The 17361-nt window shown below is 44.1% G+C and overlaps 1 protein-coding gene and 1 non-coding gene across 12 annotated transcripts in view; one reads left to right on the top strand and one right to left on the bottom strand.

Moving 5' to 3' along the window:
* DGKH (diacylglycerol kinase eta) overlaps positions 1–17361 on the bottom strand; it is a 204254-nt gene that overhangs the window by 127813 nt on the left and 59080 nt on the right. The gene's annotated exons all lie outside the window — the stretch shown is intronic.
* On the top strand, positions 1046–1117 carry TRNAC-ACA (transfer RNA cysteine (anticodon ACA)). The gene has a single exon. It is a non-coding gene; the product is annotated as a tRNA-Cys (tRNA).

Below are 17361 nucleotides of genomic sequence, written 5' to 3'. Positions count from 1 at the left end.
CATGGAAGCTCTGTTTTTAATTCTTTAAGTAACCTCCATGCTGTTTTCCATAGAGACTGCACCAATTTACATTTCATCTGGGATGTTCTGCTTCAGTAGATTTGGAGTAGGACACAGGAACCTACACATATTAAAAATTACTTCTGCTGTCACAGAGCCTTGGCTTTGGGTCCCCTGTATCATACAGCAAATTCCTGATGGCTATCCATTTTACATGTGGTAATGTATATGTTTCAATACGAAGTCTCTCAAGTCTTCCCACCGTCTCACTCTCCCACTTTGACCAAAAATCTGTTCTTTATGTCTGTGCCTTCTTTGCTGCCCCGCCAATAGGATCATCAGTATTATCTTTCAACCTAAAGGAGTAAGATCGGACAGAGGTGGGAGGTAGGTTCAAGAGTGAGGGGACATGTGTATGCTTGTGGCTGATTCATGTTGATATATGGCAGAAACCATCACAATATTGTAAAGCAATTATCCTCCAGTGAAAAAGTTTTTAAATTAAATTGTTAAAAAAAGGAAAATTTCTTTTTGTGATTACAATGATCAGTCAGGTTTAATAAACTCTCATAAATATTTAAGTATAATAACTTGTATAAAGCCTTAAAAGATATCTTAGCACTTTAATTGATTCCATTCAGTCTAATCATTTACTGTTACTTAACTTCAAACATTTTAAAAACTGGGGGCAAGAATCTTTCTAAAATACAGTTATAGGAAGTACTGCATCTCTACATGCAAAGCGATTCTTTCCTCTGTATGCATGCAAGGCTGCGTGCTAATTCACTTGAGTCGTGTCCAACTCTTTGTGACCCTATGGACTGTAGCCCCCCAGGCTCCTCTGTCCATGGGATTCTCCAGGCAAGAATACTGCAGTGAGTAGCCACTCCCTTCTCCAGGGAACTCCCTGACCCAGGGATCAAACCTGCGTCTCTTTCGTCTCCTGCATTGGTAGGCAGGCTCTTTGCCATTAGTACCACCTGGGAAGGCCTTTCCTCTGTATAGGGAGCCCATTAGTGCACCACTTCTGCCCTCTTTAGGGACTTCCCTGGTGGCTCAGATGGTAAAGTGTCTGCCTACAGTGCAGGAGACCCAGGTTCAATCCCTGGGTTGGGAAGCTCTCCTGGAGCAGGAAATGACAATTCACTCCAGTATTCTTGCCTGGAAAATCCCATGGACGGAGGAACCTGGTAGGCTATAGTCTATAGGGTTGCAGACTTGGACACAAGTGAGCGACTTCACTTCACTCTGCCCTCTTTCCACCCTCACTTGTTCTGCTCCAGCAAAGGTGGGAGCAGTCATTTGGGTTTAATAACCGAGCACGTTTGGAATTCCCCAGTGGTCCAGTTGTTAGGACTCTGCGCTCTTACTGCCAGAGGATAATGTAGCAAGAGAGGCAAATCTCAGCTTATAGAAGAATGGAGGACAGCGTGTGTTCCCAGAACTAGGATTTAAGAATAACCCAATGAGGTGATAGGGCTTCCCTAAAGAATCTGCCTGCAAAACAGGAGACTCCAGTTCACCTCCTGGGTCAAGAAGATCTGCTGGAGAAGGGATAGGCTACCCACTCCAGTATTCTTGGGCTTCTCTTGTGGCTCAGCTGTAAAGAATCTACCTGCAATTCAGGAGACCTGGGTTCGATCCCTGGCTTGGGAAGATCCCCTGGAGAAGGGGAAGGCTACCCACTCCAATACTCTGGCCTGGAGAATCCCATGGACTGTATAGTCCATGGGGTCTCAAACAGTCGGACACAACTGAGTGACTTTCACTTTCACTTTCAATAAGGTGATGCAGGCGCTCTATTTACAAATTACAAAGTTATGAAACATTTCCCTTTTTATAAACTACCACTTGAAGCAGTTGTCCTCAAGCAATTTTGTGTGTCAGAATATATGACCATAAACTTTGCTTTCTTATTTTTCAAATGTATTGAAGCATAGTTAATTTACAGTGTTGTGTTCTTTTTTTGGTGTACAGTGAAGTGACTCAGTTATACATATATTTTTTTCATATTCTTTTCCATTATGGTTTATCATAGGATATTGAACATAGTTCCCTGTGCTACGTGTGTGCTCAGTCATGTCCGACTCTTTGCAGCCCCGTGGACTGTAGTCTGCCAGGCTCCTCTGTCCAAAGGATTCTCCAGGCAAGAATACTGGAGGGGGTGTTGCCATGCCCTCCTCCGGGGGATCTTCCCAACCCGGGGACTGAACCTGGGTCTCCTGCGTCTTCTACATTGGGAGGCAGAGTAGGGCCCTGCTATTTATTCATATAATAGTTTCCATCTGCTAATCCCAAACTCCCAATCCATCCCTCCCTGCTCCTCCTCCTTGTCAACCACAAGTCTGTTCTCTGTGTATCACCAGGCACTTTGAATAGGTACTCCTGAACCTAACCAGCTCAACCGACACATTCTGGGCTACTCTGAAGAATTCTACACCTGCATAAAAAACAGCTCAAAAACTATGAGACAAATGATGAGATGCATTTAACGTAATGATATTTATACTCATATAACAAAATCTTGGCATTTATTATTCTATAAGTTTGTGAAATCATTTTGCTTTTATCCTTAAACAAAAATAAGCTACTGTTTTGTTTTTAAAGAAATTTTTCCAGAAGTAACTGTTGACCTTTACATGTAACATACATATGCAGATAATCCTCCAGCAGGCGCATGCACACACACACACACCCCCTCAGGTTGCAGGTTGTCTGGGCTGTATATGTTGAGAGAAAAATGCAGTCTGGCCATCCATCATACATGAGTGTATACCTGGTGTATACCTGCTAGTACTGTGCATGTAAGAGGTCAAGTGAAGCAGAAAACTCTGAAGTGGCCCTGTACGTGGCTTTGCAGTTTTTCATCCTGCCATGTTCAACACAGTGACAGAAGAGGCTTTCCACCACAACTCCTGACATCTTCCCTGTCCCAAAAGGAAAAAAATTAATCTGTCAAACAAAAGTTTGTTATGCTGCAATAAGCACAAATTCTGGGAAGTGATCAGGTCTGGCCCCTAAGAAATCAGGAGACCATACATGCCCAGGGAAACATAATGAAGAAACCAGTTTCCCCACGCCTAGAGGAGGGCTCTGAAATGTCTGGATATATTAAAAACAAACTCATTTATTTATAATTATTCTTGGCTGTGTTGAGTCTTTGTTGCTGTGCACAGGCTTTTCTCTAGTTGCGGCTAGTGGGGGCTACTCTCAAGTTGCCCTATGAGGGCTTCTTGCTGTGGTGGCTTTGTGGAGCATGGGCTCCAAGCACACGGGCTTCAGTAGTTGTGGCCGGAGGGCTCCAGATCACAGTCTCAGTAGTTATGGCTCATGGGCTTAGTTGTTCTGTGGCTTGTGGAATCTTACTTGACCAGGGATCGAACCTGTGTCCCCTGCCTTGCAAGGTGGATTCTTAAGTGCTGGACCACCCCAGAAGCTCAGCTTCATTATTTTGTTTGAAATACTATAAACTCTAACTTGCGGACACATATTTAGAATGCACAATATTTTAAATTGAAGCATAGCTGATTTACAGTCAGTCAGTCAGTTCAGTCACTCAGTTGTGTCTGACTCTTTGGGACCACACGAACCGCAGCACACCAGGCTTCCCTGTCCATCACCAACTCCCAGAGTTTACCCAAACCCATGTCCATCGAGTCAGTGATGCCATCCAACCATCTCATCCTCTGTTGTTCCCTTCTCCTCCCGCCCTCAATCTTTCCCAGAATCAGGGTCTTTTCAAATGAGTCAGCTCTTCGCATCCGGTGGCCAAAGTATTGGAGTTTCAGCTTCAGCATCAGTCCTTCCAATGAATATTCAGGACTGATCTCCTTTAGGATGGACTGGTTGGATCTCCTTGCAGTCCAAGGGACTCTGAAGGGTCTTCTCCAACACCACAGTTCAAAAGCATCGATTCTCCAGCGCTCAGCTTTCTTTATAGTCCAACTCTCACATCCACACATGACTACTGGAAAAACCATAGCCTTGACTAGACAGACCTTTGTTGGCAAAGTAATGTCTCTGCTTTTTAATATGCTATCTAGGTTGATCATAACTTTCCTTCCAAGGAGTAAGCATCTTTTAATTTCATAGCTGCAGTCACCATCTGCAGTGATTTTGAAGCCCCCCAAAATAATGTCATCCACTGCTTCAACTGTTTCCCCATCTATTTGCCATGAAGTGATGGGACCAGATGCCATGATCTTAGTTTTTTGAATGTTGAGGTTTAAGCCAACTTTTTCACTCTCCTCTTTCACTTTCATCAAGAGGCTCTTTAGTTCCTTTTCACTTTCTGCCATAAGGGTGGTGTCACCTGCATATCTGAGGTTACTGATATTTCTCCCAGCAATCTTGATTGCAGCTTGTGCTGATTTACAAGGCTGTGTTAATTTCTGCTATACAACAAAGTGATTCAATTATACATATACATACATTCTTTTTTATATTCTTTTCCATATGGTTTATCTCAGGATATTGAATATAGTCCCGTGCTCTACATCAGGACCTTGTTGTTTATCCATCCTATAGAACAGAGGAGCCTGGCATGCTGCAGGCCACAGGGTCGCAAAGAATTGGACACAATTTAGTGACTGAACAATGAAATGAAACAGTTTTAGAATTCACCATATTTATAAATTAAAGCATTCTAAAGCAATATAATAACCACTATATTAAATATCAACATAGTCTAATTACCCTCTATGTCATTAAGCCATCTAATGATTATGAAAGTACTCTGTCCCCTACACTGCTTTGTAATTGTCTTGAGAAGCATTGTAGGGAGAATCACCTTCCTGAGACTGTGGTTATTTTGTGAAGTTATTTTTAATGTGTTCCTTCTTTAGAAGTTTCTAAATGTTTTTATAATTAATATTAAGGGGATAAACATACATGATTTTATAAAGCGCTATTATACTGTTATACAAAGGAGAAGGGACAAAATGCTCCTACTGTGAACGCATCAGCTTTACTGCTTTTCATGAAATGCCCTGAATTACAACGTATCACCACAGGGTGGCGGTGGTGTTATGCCCAACGCCTGGCTGTTCTTTCAGAGCCAGGAACAGAGATGGGCCTTTTGTCAGAGTTAGACCAATCCTTGCCTAGACTCCTGAGTGGCATAAAATAACTCTGTTGTAAAGGAGTAAAAAAAAATCTCTCCTTTTAATCCTGAATTCACTTCTTTTATTAAACATCTCTGCTCACTTTTAAGAATAATCCCTTTGCCCATAAATGACATTTTTTTCCTCTGGAGAAAGATCAATCTTAATAGTTTTATTGAGATGTAATTGATATGCAAAAAACCTGCACACACTTAAAGGACTGTGCACCCTTTGATGAGTTTTGACATCTGACTAAACCTGTGATACCGTCATCACAATCAAGGTAATAAACATGTCCGTCACCCCTAAAAGATTCCTCCTGCCCTTTTCTTTCTCATTATTATTGAGGTAAGTACATTGAACATGAGAGCTACATCCTTAACAAATTCCTGAGGATACAATACAGAACTGCTGACTACAGACACAATGGAGTATAGCAGATCTCTGGAACGTACTCCTCTTGTGTAACTAAACTTTATACATCTGGATAGCAATTCCTCATTCCCCCGCTCCCCCCAGCCTTCGACTACCATCATTACACTCTATTTCTATGAGTTTGATTATCTTAGACGCCTCATATAAGAATCACGCTCTCTGTGTCCTTCTGTGACTGACTTGTTTCACTTAGCAATTAAATGCCCTCCAGATTCATCCATGTTACCACAAAGGCAGAATTCCCTTCTTTTTTAACGTGTGTGTGTTCTTAGGTATTCAGTCATGTCTGAATTTGTGGTCCTTTGGACTGTAGCCTGCTAGGTTTCTCTCTTCATGGGATTTTTCAGGCAAGAATACTGGACTGATGTAACTACTCTCCCACTTGGCCACAATGACACAACCATTTTGATGCGGCTAACACAAACCACAAATCATTATGCTTATTTTTTTAACTAGCAAGTAACACAAGAGAAGACTCTACACATGGACATCACCAGATGGCCAACACCAAAATCAGACTGATTATATTCTTTGCAGCCAAAGATGGAGAAGCTCTATACAGTCAGCAAAAACAAGACCGGGAGCTGACTGTGGCTCAGATCATGAACTTCTTATTGTCAAATTCAGACTTAAATTGAAGAAAGTAGGGAAAACCACTAGACCATTCAGGTATGACCTAAATCAAATCCCTTATGATTATACAGTGGAAGTGACAAATAGATTTAAGGGACTAGACCTGATAGACAGAGTGCCTGATGAACTATGGACAGAGGTTCGTGATATTGTACAGGAGATAGGAATCAAGACCATACCAATGGAAAAGAAATGCAAAAAAGCAAAATGGCTGTCTGAGGAGGCTTTACAAATTAGCTGTGAAAAGAAGAGAAGCGAAAAGCAAAGGAGAAAAGGAAAGATATTCCCATCTGAATGCAGAGTTCCAAAGAACAGCAAGGAGAGATAAGAAAGCCTTCCTCAGAGAACAATGCAAAGAAATAGAGAAAAACAACAGAATGGGAAAGACTAGAGATCTCTTCAAGAAAATTAGAGATACCAAGGGAACACTTCATGCAAAGACAGGCTCAATAAAGGACAGAAATGGTATGGACCTAACAGAAGCAGAAGATATTAAGAAGAGGTGGCAAGAATACACAGAAGAACTGTACAAAAAAGATCTTCACGACCCAGATAACCACGATGGTGTGATCACTCACCTAGAGCCAGACATTCTGGAATGTGAAGTCAAGTGGGCCTTAGGAAGCATCACTACGAACAAAGCTAGTGGAGGTGATGGAATTCCAGTTGGCTATTTCAAATCCTGAAAGATGATGCTGTGAAAGTGCTGCATTCCATATGCCAGCAAATCTGGAAAACTCAGCAGTGGCCACAGGACTGGAAAAGGTCAGTTTTCGTTCCAATCCCAAAGAAAGGCAATGCCAAAGAATGCTCAAACTACCGCACAATTGCACTCATCTCACATGCTAGTAAAGTAATGCTCAAAGTTCTCCAAGCCAGGCTTCAGCAATATGTGAACTGTGAACTTCCAGATGTTCAGGCTGGTTTTAGAAAAGGCAGAGGAACCAGAGATCAAATTGCCAACATCTGCTGGATCATCGAAAAAGCAAGAGAGTTCCAGAAAAACATCTATTTCTGCTTTATTGACTACGTCAAAGCTTTTGACTGTATGGATCACAATAAACTGTGACCTGCCTCTTGAGAAACCGGTATGCAGGTCAGGAAGCAACAGTTAGAACTGGACATGGAACAACAGACTGGTTCCAAATAAGAAAAGGAGTACATCAAGGCTGTATATTGTCACCCTGCTTACTTAACGTATATACAGAGTACATCATGAGAAACGCTGGGCTGGAAGAAGCACAAGCTGGTATCAAGACTGCTAGGAGAAATATCAATAACCTCAGATATGCAGATAACATCACCCTTACGGCAGAAAGTGAAGAAGAACTAAAGAGCCTCATGATGAAAGTGAGAGAGGAGAGTGAAAAAGGTGGCTTAAACCTCAACATTCAGAAAACTAAGATCATGGCATCTGGTCCCATCACTTCATGGCAAATAGATGGGGAAACAGTGGAAACAGTGTCAGACTATTTTTTGGGGCTCCAAAATCACTGCTGATGGTGATTGCAGCCATGAAATTAGAAGACGCTTACTCCTTGGAAGGAAAGTTATGACCAACCTAGACAGCATTTTAAAAAGCAGAGACATTACTTTGCCAACAGAGGTCTGTCTAGTCAAGGCTATGGTTTTTCCAGTAGTCATGTATGGATGTGAGAGTTGGACTGTGAAGAAAGCTGAGCACCGAAGAATTGATGCTTTTGAACTGTGGTGTTGGAGAAGACTCTTGAGAGTCCCTTGGACTGCAAGGAGATCCAACCAGTCCATCCTAAAGGAGATCAGCCCTGGGTGTTCATTGGAAGGACTGATGTTGAAGCTGAAACTCCAATACTTTGGCCACCTCATGCGAAGAGTTGACTCATTGGAAAAGACCCTAATGCTGGGAAGGATTGGGGGCAGGAGGAGAAGGGGATGACAGAGGATGAGATGGCTGGATGGCATCACCGATGCGATGGACATGAGTTTGGGTAAACTCCGGGAGTTGGTGATGGACAGGGAGGCCTGGCGTGCTGCGATTCATGGGGTTGCAAAGAGTCGGACACGACTGAGCGACTGAACTGAACTGAATTGTTCAAAAAAATGAACAAAATCAAATGTGACTGTCCTCTGTGATTAGAACGGAACAGAGCAAAGATCAGAGATGAAAGCTGTGAAATTACTAGGTAAAACAGTAACACTCACGCATGCACGCGCGCGCACACACGCACGGCCAACACGGGTTCCACACAGAGCTCGTGACCACGCGTTCCTTTATCAGGCTCCGCCTCCCGTCCTCCACTCACTGGGGCTCTGAGGTCTTCCCTGCCCCACTGTACCCACTGTCAGAACTCCTCCTGCACTTCTGTGCCTTGTCCTTCCTTCTCTTTGTCCGTTCTGACCCCCAGTGGGGCAGAACTACAGTCTGGGTGTAAATCACGGCTCCACAGCTGACCATGTGATAAAGACCTTGAGCAAAGTATTTAATCTTTCTGTGCCTGAATTTCTCATCCTTTGAACTGTGGCTACTAACGATGATGACCAGCATGTAGGGGGTGTGGTTAAGGACTAACTGAGCCAGTGTATTTATGTAAAGCTTTTTTTTTCAATTTAACCTTATCTTTTTTATCTTTCAATTTAACTTTTTTTTTTTCAATTTAACTTCATGTGTTTTCTTACTGAAGTATAGTTGATTCACAATGTTGTATCAATTACTGCAATTACTATCAATTACTGTACAGCAAAGTGACTCAGTTATATACATATACACATTCTTTTAAAAACAAAAATTCTCTTCCATTATGATTTGGGGCTTCCCAGGTGGTATAGTGGTAAGGAATCTGTCTGCCAGTGTGGAGACACAAGAGACGAGGGTTTGATCCCGGGGTTAGGAAGGTTGCCGGAGGAGGAAATGGCAACCCACTCCAGTACTCTTGCCTGGAAAATCCTATGGACAGAGGAGCCTGGTGGGCTACAGTCCCTGGGGTCACAAAGAGTGAGACATTACTGAGCATGCACGCGTGCAAACACACACACACGTTATGTATGGTTTATCAGTTCAGTCAGTTCAGTCGCTCAGTCATGTCCGACTCTTTGCAACCCCATGAAATCTCATGATGTACTCTACGTATAAGTTAAATAAGCAGGGTGACAATATACAGCCTTGACGTACTCCTTTTCCTATTTGGAACCAGTCTGTTGTTCATAGGGTACTAAATATAGATCTCTGTGCCATACAGTAGAACCTTGTTGTTTACTTATGGTAAAGAATCTGCCTGCAATGCAAGAGACCCGGTTCTATCCCTGGGTCCAAAAGTGCCCCTGGAGAAGGGAACAGCAACCCACTCCAGTATTCTTGCCTGAAAAATCCCATGGACAGAGGATCCTGGTGGGCTACGGTCCATGTGGTTGCAAAGAGTCAGACACAACCCAGCAACTAACACACACACACGCTAAACATAGTTGTCTGTGCTATACGGTAGGAGCTTGTTTATTTATGTGAAGTATTTACAACAGTTCCCAACACATAAGTCTTAGCAGATGTTAGTTGTTCTTACATTATTTTTTACTTATTTTTAAAATACTTATTTGTTTATTTATTTACTATTTTGGTTGCACTGAGTCTTAGTCACAGCTCACGGCTTCTTAGCTGTGGCATGTATGCAGGATCTAGATCCCCGATGAGGGGTCGAACGCAGGCCCCCTGCACTGGGAGTGCAGAGTCTTACCCACTGGACCACCAGGCAAGTCCCCCTTATCTTCTTCTTGGTCCCGTCCTTTATGAAGCAGTAAACGCCTCAAAGGCAGGACCGTGTTTACTCTGTCTCTGTATCCCTGGTCCCCAGCAGCACGCCTATCACCTCAGTGGTACTTATAATTTTTTTGTTAAACTGAATTCTTCCCTCTGCCTCCCATCTCTAATCCTTCCTTCCCTATCCATTCTTTCCCCCTGGCAAGTCTGCACTTAAAAAGCAAAAACTTGTTTCACCTCTTAATTATGTCCCAGGTTACAATCTATGCTCTGCCTCTCTCTTAAACTTCCTCTAAACTTCTTTTCCTCCCCTCCAAATATAGAGTATTCTTGCCTCTTTCCTTTTCCTACTGCCCAGCTTTCACTCCTTCTTCAAGACAACTGCCCCTTGGCTATTTCCAAATATATCCTATCTACCAAATCTTTCTGTGTGAGCTGATTCTCAAGTCCTCTAAATATATACAGACCTCTTAAAACCAGTGTCTCCACTTACTCTTGGTTTTTCATTCCAGCTCCACGGAGATGCCATCACCATCTGAAACTCGACAAGCACATTTTACTTCACGGAATATGTGTCTTGGTATAGTTTTTTAAAAACACGTTTGTCTGGTCCAGGAAACCTAGATTCTAATTCTGAAACTTCCGGGAAGTAACTCCACAACGCTGGGTAAAAGTCACCCATCTGAAATTCGAAACGCTCTCAGCACCTTCCCACGGCAGCTTTGCTCCTCTTCCTGTGACCCCATCTGTCAACAGCAGCGGCAGCGTTTTCCGAAGCACACAACCCGCAGGCTTCTGAACTATCTTTAATTCGCTCTTGCCCCTAAATTCCTTAGTCTGCCATCAAAACGATTTTGAAATCCAGTCTTTCTTTCTGTTCCTGCTGCCAGGGCTCCAGTTCTGGCCATTCTGTTACTGCTCACCTAAGGTGATGTGTTCGCCGCTCAGTCGTGCCCGACTCTTTGTGACCCCATAGACTGGATCCTGCCAGTGGAATTTCTGTCCGTGGAATTTCCCAGGTAAGAAGAATACTGGAGTGGGTTGCCATTTCCTTTCTCAAAGGATCTTCCCGATCTAGGGATCGAACCCAGGTCTCCCGTATCGGTAGGCAGATGCTTTCCCGTCTGAGCCACCAGGGAAGCCCACTTCTCACCTAGATGTCAGCCACGACCTAACACGGAGAAGTGGAGCTGGCACTGGAGGAAGAATTTCCTGCTGGGCTGCTGTCTCCGGCACCATCCTTCATCTGGAAGTGACTGCTTCCCCTCGACGTCTGACCCAAGTGTGGAAAACAACTGCACTCTTACTAGCCCATACTAAAGTGAAGGCAAGACAGAACACTCAAACAAGTCTTCCCTGAAGATTGGCAGTAATAAAAAGATCAGACACAGAGAAGACCCTGCCGGGCAGTATGAACAAAAGGCCTCTTGTCCTCCAGGCCTGTGAGTCCAAGAGGGACCTGGGACCTTTGTGTCTTGGCTCCCCCAGCAGGCACACACCAGGTGTTTCCTGACCACCAAAGCACTACAGTCAAAGTCTCCGAACAAAACCCAAGAAGCAGAACCCTCCCGTCAGCCTGTCTAGACCCTGTCCTCACCGTTGCTCTCTACTCACAGGGATGCTGGCTTATGGTGCAGGCCTCAACTGGACACCACCATCCAACAAACCTTCCCTCCTGTTCATAAAAGGAAATCTCGGCCTTGCTAATTTTCCATACTCCTTCCCTCCAGAATTGTTTCCTTAAGATACAGTTTTAATCCTGTCACTTCCTTGTTCAAAATCTTGGTTGGTTGCTCATAAACTACAGAGTGAAACAAAAAGCCTGCATTTGAGGCCCTTGGCTGCCAACACCTTCACTGCCTTTGCAGGTCACTCTCCATGGGCAGTGTCCAGCCTCACTGGTCCTGTAGCTCATGCTCCCAGTGTACTGGTCTACCCGCCGTGGGATGAATGAGACACAGACTCTCCCATGCTGGGACCTACATTTACGTGTTTTTACAAGCCCAGAATGCTTTTCTCCAGGATCTTCCCTTCTCATTGGCTCACCTTTAACCATTGGGCTTAAGTACCCTCCTTTCCAAATGCATTATCCACACAGAGCTCACTCATTTGCAATTCCATGTGCTGAGTCCTCATGGAGCCCTATTTGTAAAAGGTAATGAATTCCCAGAGGAGAACAGTGTGCTAAGATTATGTTTACTCTAAAAAGCTTATTATCTCTCTCATTTTCAGTATTATCAGTGGATGTGAATTCTGAAAAATACATTACAGTTTGAGAGGAAAATAAATCATAAAACAGGTCAAGCTCTCCACTCAGTCAGTAGGCAGAGACAACAGTTTAACCCTATCTCCCTAACCCCGCAAAGTCATTTAGGATCCAAATTATTTTATTTCTTACTCAACCCACTCAGACTACAATCCACTTGAGAAAAACCGTGTTGAGAAAAATGGATGTTTTTGTTGTCTGGCTGGAATGGAACATTTTCTTCCCTCTCTTCAATTCTCATATACCTACACCTTGATGCTTATCTCAGGCGGCATCACATACCTGCTGCTGTTGTCGTTCAGTTGCTCAGTCGTGTCTGACTCTTTTACGACACCGTGAACTGTAGCCCATCAGGCTCTTCTCTCCATGGGATTCTCCAGACAAGAATACTGGGGTGGGTTGCCAAGCCCTCCTCCAGGGAATCTTGCCAACCCAGAGATCGAACCTGCATCTCTTACATCTCCTGCATTGACAGGAGGATTCTTTACCACTAGTGCCACCTGGGAAGCCTGGGATTGACATATACACACTACTATATAGAGAATAGATAACTAATAACCTGCTGTATAGGACAGGGAATTCTACTTAAACACATGTAAACCCATGGCTGATTCATGTCAATGTATGGCAAAAACTATTACAATATTGTAAAGTAATTAGCCCCCAACTAAAATAAATAAATTTATAAAAAAAAATAAATTAATTAAAAAAAAATACTCTGTAATGGTCGATATGGGAAAAGAATCTTAAAAAAGAAAAACAGAAAGGATAGATGTATCTGTATAACTGATTCACTTTGCTGCACATCTGAAACTAACACAACATTGCAAATCAACTACATTTCAATAAAAATTATTTTTAAAAGTTTAGGACAACATCCTATGACCACTCAAAAATAGTTTTCTACCTGAGAAAGTAAGCAATCACCTTCGAGTAGCAGAATCAAAATCCAAATGGGCTATAGGAAGAAATTTCACCATCCACTTCCAAAGAGATGCCTGTTTTCTTTGATCAAACATATAACCTTAGGTTATAAAAGTTCAAACATACACACACATACAAATACACACACTGTCTTACAAGGCCAAAATCATGTATATATATATATTTTTTAAATGCCTTTAGAAAACACTTTTCCATAACGATTCTACAATACTACTTTACAACTAATATCAGTTTTTCCTATGGTGATAAGATAGCAAGTAACTCAATTCAAAAATGTTACGATGATGATGCCTTTGGTATGATGAAGGATACTGGCTTTTGCTGCTGCTAAGTCGCTTCAGTAGTGTCCGACTCTGTGCGACCCCATAGACGGCAGCCCGCCAGGCTCCGCCGTCCCCAGGATTCTCCAGGCAAGAACACTGGAGTGGGTTGCCATTTCCTTCTCCAGTGCATGAAAGGGAAAAGTGAAAGTGAAGCCGCACAGTTGTGTCCGACTCTTAGCGACCCCATGGACTAGCCTACCAGGCTCCTCTGTCCATGGGATTTTTAGGCAAGAGTACTGGAGTGGGGTGCCATTGCCTTAGGCATTAATAAAAATTTGTCAAATAATAAGAAGTCCCAAGATAGAAACCTTTGTATGAGAAAAACAGCTATCATAATCCATTCTTCCCTTCCCCTGGTACTTGGCCTTCCAGCTGCAAACTGCATTTCCCAGCCTCCCTTGTATGCAGCCATGTGACTAAGCTTAGGCCAAGGGGGAGTGGGTAGAAAACATGAGTACAACTGAAGTGCAATCCCCTTTAAGACCCTTGGCCCCTTCCCCACCTTCTGCTGGCTGGGGATGGTGACGACTGGAGTAAACTTGGAATCTGCCAAGCGACGCTGCATTTCCCAAGGGCTGACTGTCTATGTCCCCACACGATTCGTATGTCGACCTCTACTCCCCAGCATGACGATGTTAGAAAGTGAGGCCTTTGGGACATCAGTAGGTCTCTAGCCTCAAGAATGGGATTAGCCCTCTTGTAAGAGAGACCCCAGAGAGCTTCCTCGTCTCCTCTGTCATGGGCAGACTCAGCTAGATGATGATCACCTATGAACGCAGAGGCCGGCTCCCACCAGATACTGAATCTGCTGGCACCTTGACCTTGGACTTCCTACCTTCACAACCGTGAGAATAAATGTTTTTTGTTTATAAGCTACCCAGCCTTCAGTATTTTCTTATAGCAGCAGAAACAGAGATCAACCCCAGGCTTTCACAGTTGGATGACCCCTGTGGCTAAGATCCTGCGCGTCGAAAGCGAGCAGAGGAATGAGTGCCCTCTGGCCTGGCCCTTGAGACACGGGCTTCCCTCCTCCATGTTTGCTTTCTCCACTTCCGGGCTGGAACCTACAAACGGTAACAGACTGGACCCCCTAGTTAAGGACAATCAATCCCATGTGGTTTGTTGTTGTCGTCCAGTCGCTAAGTCACATCCAACCCTTTGCGACCCTGTGGACTGCAGCACACCAGGCTCCCCCGCCTTCACTATTCCCAGGAGTTTGCTCAAATTCATGTCCAGGTGGCAAAGAAACAGCACAGAAGGAACCACGGTTTCTGAGCGGCCCCACGTAGCAGAGATACCCACTCACCTCGGAAGCTTTCCTTGGACTGTTAACATAAGAGAGAAACTTCCTTGTTCTCTCAGTCTCTGAGTCTGGGGGAGGTTCGCTGATATTAAACTTGGCAACTCTTAATATTCAAGCTACGTTAGAGCTATCCCAGCAGCTCTGGACCACATGCTTCTGAACTGCTTTTGGTGAGAAAGAAATAAAGTTCGCAACAGGCTTCCCTGGTAATCCAATGATTAAGACTTTGCCTTCCAATGCAGGAGGTACATGTCCGATGCCTGGTCGGGGAGCTAAGATTCCACGTGCCTCTCAGCCAAAAAGCCAAGATGTAAAACAGAAGCTATACTGTTAACAATTCACTAAAGACTTTAAAAATGGTTCACATCAAAAAAAAGACATAAACTTTTATATTATTAAACCCACTATATTACGGTATTCTGCAACAAGTTAGTCAATGCATGCTATGGTCCTACCATCTAATCTGTATTAAGTTGGTATATATAATTCTAGGAATATGTACAGGAGAAGGCAATGGCAACCCTCTTCAGTACTCTTGCCTGGAAAATCCCATGGATGGAGGAGCCTGGGAGGCTGCAGTCCATGGGGTCGCTAAGAGTCGGACACGACTGAAGCGACTTAGCAGCAGCAGCAGCAGGAATATATACAAGGCTTTACCCAACATCTTTTTCTCCTTCCTCACAGAATCCTGATTTGGTTTAAACACCCACTTTCTCTCCCTGCAAGCCCTATGCTGGGGGGATGCTGACTCTATCCCTAGTTCTAGCAAGTATACATTAATTGGTTTAATAAGTTGCTATGAGGATTCCTTCCCCCTACTATGAGGAATTAGTCTGGAAGCAGGATGAGACCCAATTCCAGCCCATGAAGTCTGCATGGAGGTCAGGGGGTGGGGGTGTGTGGACCGCTCCGGGTTCGCGGGAAGAGAGAGCCTGCATACTCTGTGTGTGCTGTCGGGACACGACACCCGGAACTGACGTAAGCTGAGGATACAGCTTACACAGAAACGAGGGTACAACCTCGAGAATCACACAGAGAAGTCAGGGCTGGCCCTTCATCCAGGTGCTTACGGCAGTATGATTTAGGGGTGTTTTTTGGTCACCTATAGCTTATGGCATTCTAACTCATGAAGTATAAGAGGAGTCCCCATCGAACATGCATGCTGTGCTCAGGCCCTTCAGTCATGCCCGACTCTTTGCGACCCCATGCACCATAGCCCTCCAGGCTCCTCTGTCCATGGGATTCTCCAGGCAACCATACTGGACGGGGTTGCTGTGCCCTCCTCCAGGGGATCTTCCCTACCCAGGGTTCAAATACGCATCTCTTGCATTGCAGGCAGATTCTTTACCGCTGAGCCACCAGGGAAGTCCCCCATAGAACATACATAATAAGTAAGTCAAGCCTAAGAATAAAATAGAAATGATACACTACCCCAGCCCAATCATGAACAGAAAGAAACATATTTAATAAGTATCCCCCCGCCCCCTCATAGCATCAACGGCACTAGAACCACCAACAGAAGAAAACTCGACTGTGTTATACAGCGGCTTCCACTTGTTTTTACTCTTACTTCAAAATGACAATCCACAAAACTGTGAGGCTTAAAAATTCCGAAACTATAAAAACCAGGTAAATATATGTCTCCTCCTTATTTCAGACTAGAGAGTGCTCCCCCAAAGAGTAGCAAAAATCCCATCTGCCTAATCCATTAATTCCTGTTGTTTCTCTTCAACCGGCCGCATTGGAGGTCATTATCCTTTTTGCTTTGTTGTTGTTGCTCAGTTGTCAAGTTGTGTCGGACTCTTTGCAACCCCTGCAGCATGCCAGGCTTCCCTGTCCCACACCATCTGCTAGAGTTTGCCCAAGTTCATGTCTATGGAACTGATGATGCTATCCGATCATCTCATCCTGTCGACCCCTTCTTCTCCTGGGCTCAATCGTTCCCAGCATCAGGGTCTTTTCCAGTGAGTCAGCTGTTCACATCAGGTGGTCAGAGTACTGGAGCTTCAGCCTCAGCATCAGTCCTTAAGAATGACCGGTTTGATTTCCTTCCTTTTGCTTCAGTCCACTTCACTTCAGTCGCTCAGTCGTGTCCAACTCTTTGTGACCCCATGGACTGCAGCACGCCAGGCTTCCCTGTCCGTCACCAACTTCCAGAGTCTACTCAAACTCATGTCCATCGAATCGGTGATGCCATCCAACCATCTCATCCTCTGTCATCCCTTTCTCCTCCCACCTTCAATCTTTCCCAGAATCAGGGTCTTTTCAAATGAGTCTGATCTTCACATAAGGTGGCCAAAGTATTGGAGTTTCAGCTTCAACATCAGTCCTTCCAATGCATATTCAGGACTGATTTCCTTTAGGATGGACTGGTTGGATCTCCTTGCAGTCCAAGGGACTCTCAAGAGTCTTCTCCAATACCACAGTTCAAAAGCATCAATTCTTCGGCGCTCAGCTTTCTTTATAGTCCAACTCTCACATCCATACATGCTGCTGCTGCTGCTGCTAAGTAGCTTCAGTCATGTCCGACTCTGTGCGACCCCACAGACGGCAGCCCACCAGGCTCCTCATCCCTGGAATTCTCCAGGCAAGAACACTGGAGTGGGTTGCCATTTTCTTCTCCAATG

Source organism: Giraffa tippelskirchi, chromosome 12, assembly GCF_054371585.1.
Source record: "Giraffa tippelskirchi isolate mGirTip1 chromosome 12, T2T-mGirTip1v1.2.pri, whole genome shotgun sequence".
Classification (NCBI taxonomy): Eukaryota; Metazoa; Chordata; class Mammalia; order Artiodactyla; family Giraffidae; genus Giraffa; species Giraffa tippelskirchi.
The sequence above is the reverse complement of the archived record's forward strand: the minus strand, read 5'-3'. Positions and strand labels throughout refer to the sequence as shown.